General features: G+C 48.7%; 1 protein-coding gene across 5 annotated transcripts in view; it reads left to right on the top strand.

The window, feature by feature from the left end:
* Positions 1–21,540, top strand: part of runx1t1 (RUNX1 partner transcriptional co-repressor 1) — a 62,137-nt gene that overhangs the window by 4,015 nt on the left and 36,582 nt on the right. Inside the window, exon 2 of one of the 5 annotated variants that reach the window (XM_064348133.1) lies at positions 1,457–1,522. The exons of the other annotated variants lie outside the window; for them this stretch is intronic. The gene's annotated coding sequence lies outside the window, so the exon portion shown is untranslated. The remainder of the gene's footprint in view (positions 1–1,456; positions 1,523–21,540) is intronic. 5 annotated transcript variants of the gene reach the window in all.

The following is a 21,540-nucleotide window of genomic DNA, read 5'->3' on the forward strand; positions in this document are numbered from 1 at the left end:
TCTCTCTGAAAAGTGCACGCCTGTGTGTGTATGTGTGTGCATATTTACAGCCACTTTTATAATATGCACATGCAAATATATGCCCTCAAAGTGCTACATGTTTTATCTGTAAAGATGGCAGATTCCCGTTATACTGAAAAGGCAGACTATAGTCAAGATTTGTGCTTGTTTATATAGGATACCAGATAGCTCTATGTGTGGTGACTGCGTGTCAGCATGTCACAGTTTTATATCAGGAGGTTTTGGTCTGGTCCGTGTTGCTTTAAATGTAAGTGTCACACGGAGTGTCCTTTAGATTCAATTACAGACTCATCCCTTTCCCTCGATTGTGTCAGGTAATCACGCTGAATTGTTGAAACCGTGTTCGAGAGAGGAGAGCCACTTCTTTGTGAGGGGAGCGGGCCTGCTGCTGCATCAGTTGCCATAGCGAGCGGAGGATGAATTATTGATACGGCTGATATCTGGCAGAACGTACGCTCAGAAATCGATAAAAGGCATTGATAGCTACAGATTTATCAGTGAGCGGAATGCAGTTCAGCGGTCATTGAATTTCACTGCTCATGAAAGCATAATGCAGTGGAGGAGATCAGTGGCTTTTTATTGTATTGCGGAGTTGGACATTTTACAAGGGCCAATATAATTTGAAGGAAAATATTTAAAAGCTACAAGCATGATTTATTAGGCTGGTTTATCTGTAGGCCGTGAATCACAAGACAAGCTGAACGAAGACCTTTTCTTTCCCCCTACAGTGCCTCAGTTCAGTAAGCAGTGGCTGTGATATTTACCAAAAGAACAAAAAAAATCTAGCATCTCTCGTTTCTTCTGTATTATTTTGCAGCTTGCAAGCATATGAACTATGACTAAATGTGGCATTAATTATGTAGAGTCTTAGAGAGGCACTTGTGATGAGCTTGTAATGATGATGTGACATGATTTCTGGATGTGGTTGAAGGTTTTTTTTCTCTGATTGGCCCCCGTGATTGGCCGTTGCCTTGACGTCGCAGTTTATTGCACCTGACTGTGTTCTTCCTGGGAGAGGGGGGGAGGTGTGGACCGGGCTCACCCGGCAGCCCTGTGGTCCAGCAGACAGGTGTCTCATTTGCCTTCTGCTTGACCATTCTGCCACAGTCCTTCCGTCTGTCCTCACCCGCTCCCTCTCTCCTTTTAATTCCAAATCGAGTCGCCAATTAGCCTGGCTCCCTCTCTCTTTCTGCTGATCTCTCTTTCTCTCATTTTCCCCCTCTTTCACACACTCTCTCTCCTTCTCACGCACACACACACACACACACACACACACACAGACGCAGGCACGCGCACACACCCTCTCTCTCACTGTTTATTTTCCCGGCTCCATCTGGTCGGGGCTGATATTGTAATCGCCCTAATGCACATTGCCTTCCTCCTCAGACACACACACAATGTACCATCCTGACAAGTCCCCCTTTTTTTATTTCAGATAAGCCGGGGACGTGTGTTTAATGAATACAAAGCCGTTGTGTGTCGCCGTGCTCTCTGCCAGAAGGTAATCTTATTGAATAGGCGCTTTTCAGCGATGCAGGACTCGATAACGGCTCCGGAGTGAAGATGTAACCTGTTATCTCGCGCCTCCTCTATTTTTCTGTCACAGAATTTACATTTAAAGATTAGCTGTAAAAGGGTAAGAGATTCAGGGTGGTGAAGGTGTTAGGAGGAGGGGGGGTGGAGGGTGTGGGCTCTGTGGTGTTGTGGGAGTTGGGGGTGGGGGTGGGGGGGGGGGGAGTAGGAAGGGTGTATGCGTGACACAGTGGAAGAGGGCCTGCGTGACACAGTTCACCCTCGGCCTTCCCGCATTGATATCTCCAATCAGCCTGGCTGCTCGGTTTTTTTGGGAAGCGAGATTATAGGCACATTATTATCTGAACTTGGGCTTTTGTTTGTGTATTTAAGGCAGCTTTAACACAAAGGCACGCGAGGCTCATAGGTGACAAGGATTATTTATGGACCCGTTCCCATAAACACTTGATAGATGCAGAATATGAGCTGTGTAATACCTTGATTAGGTGTTCTTTTATGAGGTGACTGTTGCTGAAGGATGGGCTTGGCCGTTTACTGTGAATCTATAAAATCCATCAATAAAACAGCCTTCCTTTTCTAATGGACATTGTGGGACATGGATCCCTTCCAAGCGTAGAATGCTGAGATGTCTTTGCCCTCCAGGGTGTGGGGATTCATCTGTGCTTTCACATTTTAATTGCGTTCATTGATAAACAGAATATTATACTAGTGGCGGTTCAGTGCCATTGTAGCTCTGTGATTCTGTTATTGATCAGATGTTGGGAGAGAAGAACTGAGATTTTTTTTTCTGTTTCTGGTCTAGAATCGTATTGTGTTTGCTTTTGATGCATTTGTCAGGTTTTCGTGGCATGTACTTGATTCAGTACTAATAAGCAGAGTTCATTAATGAGATCCAGAGTGCCCTGATTAATTTTGATTTATTGAGTTGCAAATTTATTCGTAAGGAGGATATCAACTCGAGCAATGTCGCAGCAGCCGAATGAAGGGAAATGTGGCGATCGAGATTTGCTCTGAACCCTTGGTGGTGCCTCCTTTGAGATACATGGATCAATAGGCAGAGACAATAGGCCCCTTTCTTTTGACTGCACATATTGATATGCTCAGTCAATTATTGCTTGAGAAAACATACCAGCTCACAGCTCTGAGGTGTTACACACTGCCAGCACTGCCGCAGGCCTCTAACAAACCGCTAATACAATTTGTGTGCATGTCTGTGTGTGTGTGTGTGTGTGTGTGTGTGTGTGTTTGTGAGCATGGGCACAAGTGTGTGTTTTTTTTTTTTTGCAAGCCTGCCCTTGCAAAGTTCAGACTGCTGGAAATCTAAATATGTACGCTCCCTTTCAGAAACCTCTTATAAATGCCATGCATTGCTTTTAAACAGTGTTCTGTGTAAGATGACCTTGGAAATTCATTTAAGCCACATTGCAAGATAGTGTAAAATGCAACCTAGTGCAGTGGGGGTTTCCTGCTGTTGTCTGTTAGTGTCAGAGAAACTGGTTGGACAATGGGATTGCAGTGAGGTTTGGAAGAAAATTGTGCTGTTTCTGAACTACCAGCAGGTGTTCCCTAGATAAATGCCCAGTGTCAATTATTTAGAGAAAAGATGATTCTTAAAACATTGAAAAGTGGTGCAGAGACTGGGAAGTACTAAGCTGGGGTGGGGGATGGGGGGTATGATGGGGTGGAACCTGATTTGTTAAAATGTTGAATCTGCTCTGTTATGATCACTGAATTACTTGAATGAAGTATAACAACCAGGTATCAGCCTGCTGTCTTCAGAATACTTCTGATTTGGTTTTAATATTATGCTATGGTAGTTTTCTGTTGTTGAAAGAATTGAATCCATCCAAAGTTTTAAACAATAAAATAAAAATTCTGAACGTTTCTGTGGCTTCCTGCTGGATAAGGTGTAAGAGTATAGACAAATTTGTGAGGCTTCACATAGAGAGCAGAATGTTGACTCACACAATCTTATTACATCTAACAGCAATGTTCCCTTAACTTGAAGTGACAAGGTAAAATAAAAGTTGTCTGTTTTTGTCAATTCTTATAGGATTATCAGTTTCAATAAGTATTGAATTCCCTCACTGTAACAAATTGTAAAAATAAATTATGTTTTTTGTTGCATTGAGGACATTTCTGGTAGTGGTAAGGACAGAAGGCACCAAAGTCTTATTTTTGTAATGTATGCATCTTTTGCACTCGTGTTTTGCTACTCTTTAAAACTCCAGAGAGGCGTCTGTCGAGCGAGGAGCTTCTTTCCAGAATGTTCTGTACTATTTCGCAGATAGTCTTAGGCATCCATTTTGCCTGGAGGGGTGGGTGCGAGAAATACATGGAACGTGGTATTCGATTCTGGATACAGTGGCTGTTTTGGCTCTGAGCTTGCTGCTTCCCCTATGGCGATTCAGTAGAAAAAAAATATCTGGATGAGTGAATCGAAATAAAATGTAATTGACCCTGGATAAGGGATCTGCTGCGCACATAAATGGCACAATATTGGACGTGATCGCGAGCGATCCCAGCGTGAGCTAGTTTATGAATAATTACAAAACAACAGTGCAAGCAGGAAGGGACAGAAGGCTTGAGGAGGATTCCATGCCAGTTCAATCAAGGCAGAGGATTAGAGCATTGTTAACTTTTTCAGTGTGAAACAGCTGCCTGGGGTCCACAATTCAGACGCCATGACTTGGCTGACGGTACGACGCGGTCAGAAATAGACGTGCATCTGCGACTGGGATCCACCAAGCTGCCAGCTGTAGCCTGAGAGCCAATCACAGGCCTGACCCCACCCCCTGGCCCCACCCTCTATCGAGGCCTGAATAATGCTCCTAGATCACTTCATCTAATCAAATCTGGAGACAGTTCCAACGGAGAGGTTTTTCCTGGAATTCATTTTGACTTGCCGCCTAATGAAAAAGAGTCTTCTGTGAACATTCCAAGGGGACCTGTTAATCAGAATCACCAAGAACAGCAGAAGTGCACAGGTGTTTGTAGCACTGCACATCATTTTCACGCTAGTTATGAAAACCGTAAACGTTGCTCACCGCACTAGATGGGTAACAGTGAGCAATTCTCTGTGGTCTATAAATGCAGCACATTAATTTTCCCAACTCTCTGAACTCCACATTGGTTTTTAAACTGATTGAATCTGATCCTCATGGTCACTGTGAACTTATTTTGATAACAGCCCGCACCAAAAAAAAAATAATTTCATAACCTCTCTCTGATTGTCTAAGTGGAATGCCTGACATCTCTCAGCCTTTTGCTATTTCAAGGAATTTGTGATTGGTTCAGCAAGGGCAATAATAAATAATAAGACCATATGCAAAACATACAATGCCTTTTACACAGCAGTGAAATGGCAGAGGATAAATCTACTCGACCTTATAAGGCTAGAAATGTTTTCAGATGGTTTGTCTGTGCCAGTAATGTCTTTCCCATCTGCCTTTGCGTCTCTTCATCAACATCTGCTTTTCTGTACAGTACTTCAGCAACAAGTATCCTTTATTTGACACAGTCTCCAGCTCTGTTCTTGCTATTAAGTCAGCCTTGACTACTGCTTGGAGTCCCAGATATTCACATGTGCTTGCCATTACCCCATACCATTCACAAAATGTAATAACGTTTTTGGGAAAGTGTTGTTTTTCACTTTTTCCATCACTGTAAAGAATTTTCGGGTCTGGTTTTAATGTTCCCCCGGTGACTGGACAAATTACTGCCTCTCTGCGCTTTCTGGACACTTTAATGAAATAGGGCCCGTCCAGAGGCGGCGCGTTTCCAAAAAAACGCACGGCGCTCGTAGGCGACGTCTGCCTCTCCGAAGGCTCCTCCCGCCGCCGGCACGGAGCCGGTTTCCCCCCCCCCCCCCTCAGGATCGCGGCGCGCACGCGCTCCGCTTGGCAAGGCCGGTATGATCTTAATCAGCCGTTTCCTCCTTGGCCGTATTAAATGGTCCACATTGTAATTCGCAGCTGCGGAGGGATCACATGTAACGGTACAGCTGCGATTTTATGTTAGCGAATTTAAGCTTATCTGTTTTTTATGCTTTTTTTTTTTTCTCTTCCCTCATCGCCATATGGGAGATGCTGCCAATTTGAAATCAAGTCGAGCATGTTTGTAAATTGCACGTGACCTCAAATGCGCCTGGTGTTTAACAGGGTGCTCCGAGGCTCAGATGCTACCATCAAGTATGCTTGTGTTTATAATTTTATTCGTTGACATTATTTAGTCATAGCAGTTTTCTCTTGCAAAGATAAATTGTGAGTCTTGAGTCTGTGGTCATTCTTGATTTGAATGGAGTTAGATGGTCTTTAATCACAGTGCTCAATAACAATTGTTGCTAGTTCTAAGAGATGCTAGAAATTGTAGCATTCTGTGTGCATTCTGGGATTGGTTTGAAGCAGCAAAGTATTTATATTACTAACGTCCAATTAAATTCCCAATTGTATGCTGTCAACATTCAGGTTTAATGCTGACACACAAATGATAAAATTTCAGTCAAAAAAATGTAATTTATTCTCAATCAGAATAATTGAAAAACCAAACACATCTAAACCTATGTGCCTCAACATCAGTTTTAAAATACCACAAACAATTATTTCTGTCAATCATAATCATTGTAAACCCACAGCAGAAATGTGTTGTGTAGGATAGGGTAGAAATCGCCAAGCAACAAGACAGGAACCAAAACAAGCTGGGCAACAGTGGAGGAGGGACTTAAGACACAACTGACAATGATGGAATGTGATTGTTTTGGGCGGGGGGAAATTGCCTGTTGGCCTTGAAGTTTTCTTAAAATCGTGGACTTCTCAAAGTGGCTTTCGTGTTTACGGCTGCTAGAAAGGCAAGCGCAATCTGACTGGTCAACGTCAATCATGCACTTGCTTTGGGACTATTAATTTCAGTAGAATCCAATGTAGAAAGCCAGTGCTTGGTTTGGGGTCCTTCACATTTAAGAGTGAGAGCTAAGGTGAGCAGAGTACGTTTCCTGTGGGGTAGCGGCTAGCGCAGAGCAGCGGTTGGGGAGCAGGGAAAAATCTGCACCACACAGCACTGTGAAAGACACGCCGTGTTATTTTAAGTTTAAAGGAATCGGGGCCCATTCCCTTTGGTGTCCACCTGCTCTCAAAGCTGAGAGGAGGAGTGTAAGGTTTATCTGTGACTTGCATCATACTCTGCAACTCACGGGACTGCACACGTAAAGAGTGGCTTCATTCAAAACAACTGTTTATTTTCAATTAACATATGAAAGGGAGCTCGTGGTTGGGCTAACCCCCCACACTTGTCTTCTGTTGCTCAACTACATTGAAATGTTCAAATAGCAAACATTAGCTGACTTTTATTATTTAAAGAAAAAAGGAGTGAATTCCAAGGGGGGACAGTTACCCCAGTATGGAATTAAAGACTGTTCTGTGTTACCTTGCAAATGCACGTGATCTAAACAGTGCCACAGGAGTGAGATGAAGTGTTTAGCATTCACTGAGAGTGGGCTGCACTGAATGTCTGTGGCTGGATCGAGCGGTGAGTCGACTGAGTAACAGACCTTCTGTTCTCTGGCCATGTTGTCATTTGCTGTGGCAGTGGAAATGAGTAAAATCGGTTGCACGATGCGTAGGTGGGGGCTCTTCCCTGGGGTGCTGCTGGCTAGAGGAATTAAGGACCTCTGGAACTCAAACTGATCTCAGTTCAGCTAATGCTGGTGGCTGATGCTGGGCTTCTCTGAGGCAGTGAAGGAGAGGGGATGGATGTGTTTTTGATCCAGATGGAAGGGTGGAGTCTGTCTTTGCCTGCTGCTGTCATGGAAAGGGGAAGGCGGGGGGGGGGGGAGGGGTAGAGATTGATTGGAGGGCGTGTATCCAGGACAATATCAGCACCAGCCAGAAGAGGGGAGAGGAAGTGTGTGAAGAAGAGGAGCTGAGCAGGGAGGAGCTGCAGAATGGAGACCCAATCGCTGAGCCAGGGGCCATAGGAGAAAGTCCAGAGAAAGGACGGCAAATCAAGTTTTAACAGGATCGGGAGAGACAAGACGCGAGCGTGGCTCTCGTGTGTATCTGTTTCCTAATTGCAATGCCTAGAGGACTGAGGCTGTAACCACTTTTCAGTGCCGCTATGTATTTTTAAGATTCTCCTCTGGGCTTGTGCCAGTGTCAAATTGCCTCTTTTAGACAAGCCGTTTGGCTCGGCTCTGACAGCGCTGAAGGAGTGGGGGAAAATTAAACTGAGAAGTAGACAACATTTATTGAACACAAGGAACATGTTTCCAGGTTGTTTTACTTTTTGTGAGCCACGGCGTAGCTATTTGTGGGCTAATGTTTGTATGTGTTATGCATCATTTTTTTTGGTTCCGCTCCCAATTCGCGTTGCATGTTTCTCCAGTCTTCGTCTATTACTTTCAAGGGACCATGGCCTTCCCAGACTTGAAGAGCTGTGCTTACATCATTTATATACAAAATAAAACCATTCATTTTTGTGTGCCAGACAATCCAGGAAAATATATTTACTTACTTTTTTTTTTTAATTTAGAAAAACAAAATGGTAAACAACAGGCATGGGGTATTCACTCTGAAAGAGTAAACAAAAAGGCTTTGTTAGAGCTGCTTTGTTGTGTGCCCTGCAAGTTCTTACATGACACACCTTTACTTTTTCATATTTTACATGAATCTAGGAGAAGCATTCCTTCCCTGACTCAGTGGGACGTGTGAAATTCATTAGCTTGGGTCCTCGCTCTCCGCTGAGGGATTTGTATTAATGGCGCTTGTTTGCCGTCCAGCTCTCTTTGTGCCCGACCCAGAGGAGCAGTTTGTGTCCGCCGCTGCTCTGGAGTGCCTCCTCACGGCCTCGTTCTCCAGACCGCTGTGCGGGGGGCTGAGGAGCAGGAGGAGGAGGGAGGAGCAGTAGGGGAGGTTTGAGTGGTCAGGTCAATTTCCTTTCGAAGAACTGGAATCGAGCGTTTCTCTGGGAGGCAAATAAGTTTGATGCAGCCTGCCACGGATCCCTTTGTTTTATCGTCTTCGGCCCGGCGAAGATTTATGGTGCCGTTTGCGCAGGATTGCGTGGCGTAAATCATCGCTGAGTGTATCGCGAGCAGCGGGCAGAGTAGCCACCTTTCCCTGCCTGGCACCCCACAGGCCTGAAAAACACTACGGCGTTAAGCTAAATATCGCCATCAGTGTCCAAGCAGAGGACTGTTAAGGTCCATGGGAATGCGCATCTGCATTTCCACACATCTACAGATCCTGCTCGTGTGCCGTGGATGTCTCCACAGCTGCCATTTTTTTTAAAAAGCAATGGGAGAGAGAGAACTTGAGGGAGAAGAGAATTTGTGTGAGAGACTGCAGTCACCCCCCCGAGTAACTCCTCTCCCCCCCTCCGTCTGACAACCCGGGGCTGCCTCGGATTTGATTTAGTGTCTAAGAAGCTTTCTTACCAGTGGGCGAGTGATGCTAATGGTCCACATATGCTCCAAGACAGTATTTCATTTTACAAGTCAGACATGAGGCGATCTTGATTCAGGCAAGGTTGAACATAACTTATCCCTCACCACATGCTGCTATATTTTATTTATGGAAATGTGTTTCCAGTTCCCTTTCTCCCTGTTCTCTGCTCTCTCCTCTCTCTCGCCCCAGTGGTGACAGTAACTTTATTTAGCATACCGCACGCACATAATGTGCACTCCGGGTGTGCACTCACAGTTCGGAGGGCTGTTCGGCAGACAACATATCTGCAGTACCTGTTGTCATGGAAACAACAGCGAGGCCCCACAGGCCCATTTCTGTGGGAATGGCACAGAGAGCCCCGTGGCTGAGCAGCCAGCACAGGGGAACGAGGTGGGGTGGGTCCAAGCAGGGAGCGGGGGGGTTGTGGACATCACCGATTTCGGCCCAAAGGTCTCAGAGCCAGAGCCTTTGGGGTCCTTTGGGTGAGATGAGTTTGTTTCCCACAAGCTTTAATATGGCAGTTCAAAGTTATCTGTAGTGGCTACCGCTGGACTGTATGTCTGTATGCCTGCCGTTGAACTGAACGAAAATGTTGATTAGCATCGCAGGAATTATCGTATCACTCTCTGGGTGATCCATTTGAGTCATTTCTGACTACGGAGCTCATGCTAATTCTCTATTAGCATTGACAGAAGCGCCTTGCAAGTGCACGATATTTGGTGTGGACTTGAGCTTTAGGGTTTGAACCCTAACCCTAACCATTCAAGGAAATAACCAGTCACACGCTGTCCATTAGCGCCACGACTCAACACAATGGAGTGTTTCAAAGGACAGGCTTGAGTTCTGATAACCTGGGGGTAAAAAAAAAATAAAAAAACTGATTAAATGTAACAAAGCGGTGACCTAACGCCTCGGCGATAAAAACACAGTGGAGCCTTCCTCTTTCTTTGTCAGGGGAAAAGGCGGGGCCGAGCTGGCGACAGCGTCGTGTTTTCAGAGTCCTGACCTCGGGACAGCGCCTTGTTTGGGCAGTACTAACCCTGGCAAATTTTTTTTGTTGGGGGGGTGTGGGGGGGGTTTTCCTCGGCGACTACAGGAGACGAGAGCGGTCGCCGGGACTTGTTGATGCCCCGGTCGGCTCTTGGCGGAAGGCAGATACGGCGGGCCGCGGAGCCGTGACAGCGGGGTCAGGCCCGAAGCGCGACCAGGCCCCGGCTTCCGAATTTAATCACCTGAAGAGCAAAACATCCCAGCCGGCGACTGTGTGAAAGCGGGATATCTGGCCGCCCCAGTCCGCCACTCCGACATCCTGCCCCGTGGGCCGGGCCCGGCCGTCCGTCCTGCAGCGTCAGGGCCGGTTCCTGACAGCGGGCTATCTCTGCCGGGCCCCTGGTTCCTTCCATTCACCAGGCATTGTGTGCAGGAGGGCCGGGCCAGGAATCGCGGGTTCCTGTTGGTGCTGCACTCTCGGCTTGCGAGCTCCGGCCTCACTGACAGATTTCTCTGGTTTTGTTTTGTTTTTTCTTTTCTTTTCTTTTTTCTAAGGAGGATGTAGAAATAATTTTTTTTTTTTATTTTAAAAAGGAAAAGTCCACTGAGTATCACCGCAGACCAGCTGTGACCAGTGAAGAGCAGCTGTGACCAGCCATGACTGGCGGTTCTTCGAAGCATCTTGGCCTTACGTGATCCACCACTGTGCTGGCGGTGTTCTGTTGTTTTCTTTCACCAACGCTCACGCCTACAGCAGGCACTGAGAATGGGAGGCCTTCCTGCCTCTGACCACCATTGTCCAGGATCTCCACCAGAACTCAGGCGCACGCATGCCTGTTCAGTTTTCCTTGAAAGACTGCGGATTTGCAATCAAGACGAACAATGGCAAAACCTTCAGCCAAAGGAATGCCCAGCATTTCTGCGTATAAACCACCGTGTTCAGTAGCGTAATGAAATGGAAGCATTGATGAAATTCAAGAATGATAGCTTGAGAAAGTTCTAGTGCGTCACTTAAAGGTTTGGTAGCTTGGATAATGCTGTTCAGGGACATTATACAAAGTAGTATTTTTTTTTTTTTAATGGAACAAGTTAACATGAACAAAGAACAATTTAGACTGACACAGTACAGATCCCAAATGAATGTCATCTTATTTTTAATACAGCCTGTGTATGACTCATTTTCTTCTTTCTTGATTTATTTTTTATGGGTTGAAAAGCTGTACACCACCATGGTGTGAGGAGAATGTGCTTCGTGAAAACACTCAACGGTTTTAAATGCAGCCCGTGCAAAATTGTCTAGCCCGTTGTGTCTGTGTGGAATCGGTGCTCCCTCGCTGTTAGAGAGGGATCTGTTTCCCACGCAAGAAAACATTTTGTGTCGCGTACCTGGAAGTTATCATCATCGAGCTGATGCGGATACAAATAGTCATTTGCACACAATTGTAATGCGTTTTTAACACGTGTCATGCGCTTTTGACACGCGTGTGTGCGCATTTATTTTTGGAGGTGAAAAAAGGTGAATGTTAACCAGTTTAGCAGCTTTCCTGGCCTCTCTCCTAAAAAGCCACCAACAGTTTAACTGACAGTCGAGACGTTCATCCGGAATGTTCTGAGTGGCGCACGCCGTGGGTTTGCGAACGTGCGGCGCGCCTCTCGGTGGAGCGTTGCGGCGCGCGCGATGTTCGGGCGGGGCCGTCGCCGCGCTCACCGCCTCGGAGGCTGCGCTCACGTGTGCGGAGAGGCCTGCCTGTTAATTAGGATCGCGCCACTTCGGCGCTCGACAGAGCAGGGAAGGATCTGCTGAGGCAGGCTGGCGCAGAGACGTACTGCTAGCTCCACCTAGTGAAGGTCGTCGAACACCTTTGCAGGGACGGGACCAGTCATGTAGAGAAAAATCTCCCATCCCAGCTCCCCCCCCAATCCCCTCCACTCCAGCTCCCACCCTTTTCCCCACCCTCCCCAACAGCAGCCTGAATTCAGCAAGCCCTAGCAAGGGTTCACTATTTATAGAAGTAGCGGCGTGGAAATGGAATATGACCCGGCCCACAATGTTCACATTCCAAGATGTCACCTTTAATACAGGATGTTCTAGGGTCTGGTTTGCGCCTGAATGAATCGGTGATTGGTCAGAGGGTCAGCAGAGCTGGGCTTGTTGGGGTAGTCCCGTAGTCGCAGGTAAAGGGCGCTGCAGAATTGCGAGAGGCGGTCGGTGCTCGTCCAGCCGCGGAAACGTACGGTCGTGTTCCAACGGCTTGCCTCACGCTGCTCAGAAAGCGATCCCTTCACTCCAAAAATGATCGACGTAGGCGGGGCCACTGGACGGAAGCAGAAGGGGGGGGGGGGAGGTGGGGGGTTACTCCGCTCCCCCCGCCCCTCAGCCGAAAAGTCATTTGTCGGCCTCATTAGCGGTTATTGTGATGAGCCCGCGGTCTGAATGGGTGATGATACGGGTCTGTCCTGAATAGCAGCAGAGTGCGGGGAGGAGGCTGGGGCTGCGGCCTGCGGTGCGATTCGGGGCGAGAGAGGGAGGGAGGGGGAGAGGGAGGGAGGTAGAGAGGGAGGGAGGCAGGGGAGCGGGCCAGATGGCTGGGGCCTGCACAGGAACACAGGCAGGACTGCGGCTTTTTGTCTCTCTGACCGGGGGGCGGGGGAGCTCAGTGGAGCGTGTGCTATTGTCCTCGCATTTCAGCACTGCCCGTTTGAGGAGAGGGCTGGGGGTGGGGGGTTGTGGGGGGGGGGGGGTCACAGTGCCTTTTATCTCTAGTGCAGCACCTGTTAAGTCAATTAAAGCTCTTATGTGATGTCGCCTGGATGCTCCGGTGCAGCCAAAATAACTGTAATAGACATGGGTTTGTACCGGAGACTGAGAAAGTGAGGATGTTCTGGAGCAGCACAAGCTCTTGTGCAACACGTTGTTCGTGTGATGTCTGGGAGGCTGTAATGTCGATCCAATAACTCCAGCTCCCCATCCCCAGTCTTTCTGGGCCTGTCTTACCTGGTAGGCTGCAATAGGAAGACATTAATAGCTTCTAAATGAACCTTCTAATGAAGCTAGGCATCTATAAACCAAACCTAATATTAAGCTATTATTTTTCTTTTTTTGCCAAGTATATGACATTTATTTAATTATTTTCCCTTTCCATTTTCTGTAGCGAGACAAACCTCTCAAGGTTTTGAGCCCTTTCTGGGTTTGTCTGCCATGACCGTTTAGTAAATCTACAGGTACGAGACTGCGCAACCTTTGCAAAAAAATGTTTCGCTTTTTTTCGACCTTGGTCACCGTTGCCCTTGGTTCTCTCTGAGCCGTGGTGTAGTTCACCTTGTTTTTTTTTTGCACACGCGGGGGTAACAGGAGCAATCACACGTCTTTGCCTCCCTCGCTCCGTCTCCCAGCGGCCGGGCTCGTGTCATTTATCACCCCCTCCCAGGGCCCTAATTGGTAGCGGTACCCTTTCGGGGTTCAGAGGGAGGCGCGGACGGCCCAGCCCAGCCCGGGCCGGCTCCTCCATCCAATAACTCCGGCCCTCCGTCCCCGGCCTCCCTGGGCCTGTCGTCCTCGTGGGCTGCGTTGGGAAGACATTAATAGCTTCCAGCTGTGTGGAAAATCGGGCCCTTTGAGGTCCACCGAGGGCGGAGAAGGCCCGGTAAAGCTGGGCTAATTCTCCCTCTTTGTTCTGCACCAGCGGGCCACAAAACGCTGCTTCCCCCCTGACACCGCCGCCCCCCACCCCCCAACCGCCCACCGCACCACCAGCGTCACCCCCCGATTGGTCAGCGGTGCGGAGAGAGAGCAAAGGACGGACAAACGAGTGGGGAAATTCGGACGAGGCCGGCGCCACCCCATCGGGCTGCTGCGTCAGCCTCTAGCCGGACACCCACCGCCAGAGACGGGAGCTGAGGGGCTGAGGGGCTGAGGGGTGGGGGGGGGGGGGGGGAGGAGGAGTCCAGGAGTCACCCCTATTCATCAACAGCTCATTGGCTCATCATTGAGTGCCAGGCCATTTAGTTTATCAAGTCTTGCACAAGAGGAGTCAGAAAGAGGCCCCCATTCAGCTTTGTTAAAGGGAGCCCTGAGTGTAAAGCGCTCCGTCCCGAGCCCCTCTGCCCACGTACCCCTCTGTTTTGTTCCCGTTTTTTGTCTTGTTACTCTTTCACAGTCGGTTAATGCAGCCCGGGCTCAAAGGGCTGTTTTTATCGCCCTGGTTTGAATATATATTTGCCATTATTTTGGCTGCCATTGAAAAGGCGGCGGTGGTGGGCTGTCGGTGGGGGGGGGGGGGAGTGGGAGGGTGGTGGTGATTGTGGCAGCGGGGGCCGGGGGGCGGTTGGGCTGCCAGAGAAGACTATTTAGTTTGGTGCACTGCTTCCCAATAAAATCAATGAGGTCGCTCCTCTTTAAAATTAACTCATTTAGTGCCCAATGAGGGGGGGAATAATGTCCATTGTGCGGGGGCTGAGGAGGGTGCGTAAGAGCCTGCCGCCGGGGTGGGCCAGAGACGGGGCTTTCTCACACGCCCGTCTGGGGACGTGTAACCCCGGCGACGGGCGCCCCCCCGCCCCCCCTCCGCCCGGCGCTGAGCTGCGATTCCAGCGAGCGTGCTTTTCTAGCGATTTCGCTGTTAGGCGCGCACGGACATTAACTATAGTAACGTTTCCCCCGCCCCCCCCCCAACTGTCGAACGAGCCAAATTCTCTTTCCTCCCTTTAAGGAGGGGAGTGTGGGCAGGGTGGCAGAAAGTAGAGAGCCCCCCCCCCCCCCAAATCTGTGGATTTCATTTGCGGGTAAAACTCATTTTGGTTGATTTGCCTTTTTTGTCTGTTTTTTTTTTCCAGGGCTTTGTGGTAAAATGCCTGTGTGTTGATGATTGCTTCTGTAGTTTCTGCTTGATGAAAGGAAACAACAAAAGCTGCTGAGTTGCCCATTAACTCATCGCAAGGCCTTTTTTTTATTACTTGTGAGTTTAACGGGAGGGGAAGGACGAAACGAAGGCAGGCTGCTAAGCGTGGCGTTGCTGTTTGTGATTAGAGCATCATGGGATACCGCTAGAACGAGCTAGCGTGGGTTCGTAGGACACACTCGGTCATGCTGAAGAAAGCCAGTGTGGGCTTCACTCGCAGAAGAGCGCTCAGCTCACCCCCCTCCCCCCCCTTCCATATGTGCTTAAAATGTGAGGGCCCCACAGAAGCCATGTGGGATGGGTCAATGGGAGGACTGTGATTACTCTGGCATGGGGGTACAGTGGGATTGCTTTAGATTCAAGAAACTTTGGCTGGGAACCCATTCAGACTTGCACAGATGCACCAAATGACTTCAAGAATGGTGCGCGTTATCAACAACGTCAACAAGATGTGCTCTGCAAGAAAACCATTATGCCGGTAACTGTATATTCCCATATTGTCAAGTTTAATGTATCTTAGTGTGAATCTCTACTCTAGGGCTGTGAAAAGGTGTTTACTGTCTGAACTTCGCATGCAGTCGCAGTACCGTTGATGATGCAATGTGTAGTCTGGTAACACGTTCACCTTTGCATACGTATTAGCAATACACAGTAGATTATTGGCTAGATTGTGCCATACAGTTGGAGTTTATATATTGATATGGACATCATATGGACACCACAGTTGTGAGTAGGTCTGCGTGTGGTGTGCATGACAGTGTGTGATGGTCAGAAGAAGGAGATGATGCCTTGATTGTCCAAGAGCAACGTTAGAAGGAGGAGGCTGTCTTCCAGGGATGGAGTCGAGGGATTGCTCCTGTTTTTGAGGAGACGTTCACAATCAGGAGTATTCCCCCCCCACCCTCCCTCGCTCCTCCCTCCCCTACCCTCACTCGGTTCTGAAATGTTGGTGAATAACAGACCGGTCGAACCAGGTGAGGCTCAGCGGTGAAATGCGTTTGCGCGTCGAAGCTGGTCGTCATTCCGTTAACAGACAGAGAGAGACTGGAGGGGTGGAGGGGGAGCAATGTATGTGTGTGTGTGAGTGGGGGGGTGTGAGGGGGAGCAGTGTGTGGTGTGTGGGGGGGGGTGGAGGGGAGCAGTGTATGTGTGTGTGGGGGGGGTGGAGGGGGAGCAGTTGTGATGTGTGGGTGGGGCGTGTGTGGGGGGGGTGGAGGGGGAGCAGTGTGTGTGTGGGGGGGGGTGGAGCAGGAGCAGTGTGTGTGGGGGGTGTGTGTGAGTGTGTGTTGGGGGGGTGTTATTAATGGAATAAAAGCAGGATAGAGGAAGAAGGGCCTGCTTTCCCATATGGAATTCATCTGCCATTTAAGGCAGCTACAAGACAGAATGCCTTCAAGCTGACAGGGACTGAGAGCCTAGACATATGTTAATCACATGCAGCGATGGCAGCTAGAGAAGAGAAGAGAAGAGAAGGGAAGGGGTGGTGGGGGAATGGGGGTCGGCGGAGGGGGTGGAGGGGGGGTTGCCACTCCAGAGACTTAAAACACTGCAGCAGAAGGAGACGAACCTCCTTTGTTAGGAGTCTCTAAATTGATTTTTTGTTTTTTTAATGAAGAGGCTGCTGTTACCGCTGGCATGGCTGGCTCCACCGACGCCGCTGTTGTTTTTGGAGACACTTATCCGGCTGAAAAAAATGGTGTAAAGAAATAAGCTAAAAGCAATGAAGCTGAAAGCAAGCCGCCACCTTTTGTGATGCTTCGTTTCTGATCAGCGCAGTTTCAATCCGTAATTTGAAGGCAATTTGAGATTTTTCAGTTAATTTGTGCTCAGCATTGCACCCTTGCGTTTTTATTGATGTTTTCCCTCTTGTATCAGCGGGTAAGAACAGATCGATAAACAGCCGACATTTGGGAGAGTTCTTCAAAAAATTCTGTATGGCGATTGCATTCTGTATTCCTTTTTGAAATGGAGGAACCATAAACATATGAAGCACTGGGTAGACACTGTAATGCAGCACCTGAGGTATCACAGGAAGGGTCTATGTAGTGTAAGGCTGCCCTTTGTTTACGTTTCTGTGGAGGCTAACGTCAGGAGAACGCAGAACGCTACGCCTCCTGCGCCGTGTCGTAGCGTGCGCGAGCGGCTCGAGCGGTGACAGGACATTTGATAAACCTCACGCGCGTGCGGAACAAATACGTCAACCGAACCCGTGGACACAGGAAGTGATGATTCGGTCTGCATTCCTGCACTTGTGCATTCAGTCTTCGTGCGACTCCCCTTTCTTCTCCCCTCACTCCCCTCCCTCCCTTGCTCTCTCACTGTCTGTCTCCCTCTCTCTCTCTCCCTCCCTCCTAAGCCTTTCCCCTTCCCCCATTTCTCCCTCTCTCTCTCTCTCTCTCTCTCTCTCGTGCTGTGAAGTGTATGGTTGCCGCGAGTCAGCTGAGATTACTTGCGCGTGCGTTCCCGTCGCCGTGTCTGCCTGCGAGTGGCCTGTGGCCACATGTGGCCCCGCCGTCCCTCGCCCGCCCGCTCCCGAGCGCGCGATCGCCTCGCTCTCGCCACGGTCGCATGGGCACTCCCGTCTCTCGTCCCCGCCGCTCCTGAGCGGGGGCCAGTGACCGAGCGAGAGGGAGGGAGAGAGGGAGGGAGGCGGAGGGGAGGTTAGGGGGAGAAACTGCACGTGCCCGCGGCTGCTCAGCCAGAGAGAGTCTGGGAGTCTCTCCCCTCCTTATTCGGCGTCTTACGTGTCGGGATGCCAGGTAAGCCGGAAGGTTCTATGGCTGGAGGGCTAGAGAGGGAGCAGCTCCGTGCGTGTGCATGTGTGCATATGTGGGCACGTGTGCATGTGCACGTTGGTTTGTGCAAAACATGTTCTTTTTATTTATATTTTGGTGGGGGGGTGGGATTGATTTGAGAGGAAGGTATGGAGGTGTTTTAAAAACCTGTGGTCAATTTGATTTGTAGTTTTTGGAGTATGCAGCTACAAGCAATTTAGTAAGTGTTTGATAAATCGGCATAAGTTTCATGTTTTGAAGCGGTTTTTAGAATGCCGTACATGGCGGTATTTCCTGTTTTGTGTTCATGTTCGCATTTTTCCATTCGTCAATTGGTTTTGAAAGCATTTTGAAGCATAGGGGTCGGGGTTCCTATCTGCAGCTCGGGACCAGGAGTGGAAATAGCAGTTTCCCGAAACGCAGCGCCGCTTGACCCACACTTGACCCCCTGCTCCGACCGGGCCGAGCTGAGAGGGGGTCTCACGCTCGTCCATAGGCCGGTGTGAAATTGGAAACATGCACTAGTGGACCCACCCCCCCCCCCCCCAGTGGAAGTGGTAATACGAGCACAAAACTAACGCTCTTGTGCTGTGTGTAGCCTGTTGCCAGGTGTCTCCTGGGTTGTCTGGCCCTCAGTCTGAAAGTTCTAGAAGGTGTGAATGTAAATGAGGTTCACTGATAGGTTGCGGTACTCAATTTGGAGCAAAATCTGCACCGTACAGTTTGACGGGCTGACATTGAGGATGATTTGATTCGGCCAATCAGGTGCAAGGAATGCAGTCTCTGTCCAGAGCCCTGCCTTCCTGAAATGTGATTAACAAGTCTAAGTGAACGATGATGTCGTCCTCCGTCTAATTAAAGCAAACGTCTTATAAAAAAGACAAGGCGAAGACAGATAAACTTTTTTTTCCCGTACCGCCAGGCCCATAACGGTGCTTCTGAATCAATACTCAATCGAGCCTGTCTACTCCTCTGTCCTTATTATTAGAGCATGCACATCGATCAGACGTACCGCGAGAATTACAATCGATGAATCATGTGTATTGTGAATGAATTGTTGCACCCCTGGTGAGCGCTGGAGGTGGCTGTGAGAGAAGGAAAAAAAAGCTCCAGACACTTGATAACACGGACAGAAGGAGAGAGAGATGGTGAGAGAGACTGTAGACGCAGCAGGAGAAGAGCAGAGAGAGGTTTCATTCTTTCCCATTGCCTGTAATTCAATATTATCATCTGTTACCGTGGTAAATTGCTAGTTATACTTTTTTGTATTAATGTTTCTTCGTTGCATGTAAAATGCATATGCTTTGGCAACGTGAGCGTAATGTTTTCCATGCCAGTTAAGCAAATTGAAATTTGGAAAAATTTAGAGTGAGGGGGACAAACAGAGAGTGACAGAGCATAGAGAGAGAGAGAGAGAGAGCGAGAGAGAGAGGGAGAGATAAAGAGAGAGAGAGACAGAGAAAGAGAGAGAGGGAAGAGAGATAGAGAGAGGGAGAGAGAGAGAAATAGAGATAAAGAGAGATAGAGAGAGAGAGAGGTTGCAGCTGGCATTTTGTGGATGGCTAGGGGAGGACGTGCCGAGCCGAGCCAGGGAAGCAGAACAGTCCCTCCACCGCGCAGATGGTGCTGCGAGACCGGCCCGGCTGGCTCGGCTGGCTCGGGCGGCTGCCGTAGCCTTCTGGGTAACGCGGGCACGGCGTTGCTGCCAGCGGCCGTGCCCATCCCCGTGCCCGTCCCCGTGCCCGTCCCGCGCCCGTCCCCCCTGTCCCGTGCCCGTCCCCGCCCGTGCCTGTCCCGCGCCCGTCGGCCTGGCGGGAAACGCGGAGGGGCCTGCCGCACGCGCTCTTTGAGAGGGGTAAGCATCGATCCCGCCGATAGAGAAGATTGCCGGTTCAAAAGGAAGCCCGCTAAGAGGATTAATGGCAACAAGGTGCCGAGCGTGAAAAGTGGTGAGGTATCAATGGAGCGGCTGCTGGAGTTAATCTGGACGGTTTAAAAAGCGAGGTGTCTCTCTCTCTCTCCCTCCCTCTCCCTCTCTCTCTCTCCTCTCTCTCTCCCTCTCTCTCTCTCTCTCTCACTCGTTTCCAATGCGTTTGAGCACGGAGCGGTGAGACAGAAAGGAGACACAACAAACAGATCTTTATTAATTTCATCTTTTTCATTTATCCTCATCTGCCCATATGAGCAGTCCTTTAATTAGTGTCTTGGTTGTTGTTTTCGTTTTCCTTTAGCTGCACAGATTGCGTCTTTTCAGGTATTTCTCAGGAGTAGCAAAACTAAGTTTCCACTGCTGTTGTCATTTCCAAGAAAGAGTGACGCCCAACCGTTGAAAAAAAGGTTACCGTTTTTTCTTTCTCTGATATTTCAGACTCTAATATTAAACTGAACTGCCTGTTCATTTTGTTTCATTAGTGGAATATGTTGGTATAACGGTGGAGAACAGACTGTGTGGAACTGAAGCAGACAGACTGAATGGTGCTGTGTGTCTGTAGGTTAGTAGGTGAGGTATACATATAGACTGTATCAAGGGTTATGAGAGTGCAGTGATGTTAAAGGAATCCTGCCCTATGTGCACATGCATGCTTCTGTTTCAGTGTGCATAAGCCTATCCCCTCAGGAGCCGTGTGTGTGTGCATGCGTGTGTGTGTGCTTGTGTGTGTGTGCGTGTGTGTGTGCTGTTGTGTGTGTGTGTGTGTGCGTGTGTGTGTGTGGCATGCAGTGTGCGTGAGTGTGTGTGTGTGTGTGTATGTGTGTGTGTGTACTCTTGTGCGTGTGTGTGTTCCTGTGTGTGCTCGTGTGTGTGTGTGTGTGTGTGTGCGCATGCGTGTGTCTGTGTTCTTGTGTGCGCTCGTGTGCGTGTGTGTGTGTCTGTGTGTTCTTGTGTGCGCTCGTGTGTGTGTGTGTGTGTCTGTGTGTTCTTGTGTGCGCTCGTGTGTGTGTGTGTGTGTGTTCATGTGTGTGCTCTGGTGTGTGTGTGTGTGCCCTTGCACTCCAGGGGGAACATGGGAAGCAGATGTGACTGGGGGCATGCGGCAGGTCAGGGACACTTGAGCAGGAGTGACACTTGGCTATTTCGGACGCCCATCTGCACACGCGCCGCCTCTTCTCGGGGGCGAAGCGGCTGGCAGTCTGTCGGGGCCCTGGCAGCGCGCCAGAGAGAGCGGCGTCCATCTGCGCGGGGACTGGGGCTCCGCACATTAAAGGAATGGCGGCGTTTACTGTTATTGTTGGGGGGAGCTGATGGTGTTGTTTTGGTTTTTTTTCTGTTGGTTTTTTTTTTGTGTTATAGTATTGTGTTGAATTAATAACGTAAGGAACGGAGTGTGACCTCTCCTTCTGCACTGGCACGGGAAACTCTCACGGAGTACTAATACCGAAATGAAACATTTTTAGAATGTACGCTATTTATTTATCGTTATTATAGGTCTGAGTTGAAATAAAAAATTAAATTAAATTAAATAAATGAGAAAAGAAATACAAGAACAAGTTTGCATTTGGGGATCAAGTGCCTTTATTATTTGAAATAGATACAATTTGAAAACAAAACGTACCTATTGTTTATTGTTACTTTTTAGATTTGACTTCATTGTCCATTTATCTGAATAACAATACATAATTCAGGACAATACATCAGTAAATGCATTAGAATAATCCATGTTTGATATATGATCTTAAATTTAAGAGTAGCAGATTACATGTGTGATGAAGAGTGGGGAGAAGCCATCTACACAGTTCTTCTTTAGCATGTTCATTGCAGCCATGTTTATATTATGTTGAGTTACAGTATATGAATGTAATGGATGAAGCACTCCAGGGGGAGTTGATTGGTGCGTAATGCAAACCAGCCTGCCCTATCCATGTCAGAGTGGGGAAATCCCCCAGACC

This window comes from Anguilla rostrata, chromosome 8 (assembly GCF_018555375.3).
Source record: "Anguilla rostrata isolate EN2019 chromosome 8, ASM1855537v3, whole genome shotgun sequence".
Classification (NCBI taxonomy): Eukaryota; Metazoa; Chordata; class Actinopteri; order Anguilliformes; family Anguillidae; genus Anguilla; species Anguilla rostrata.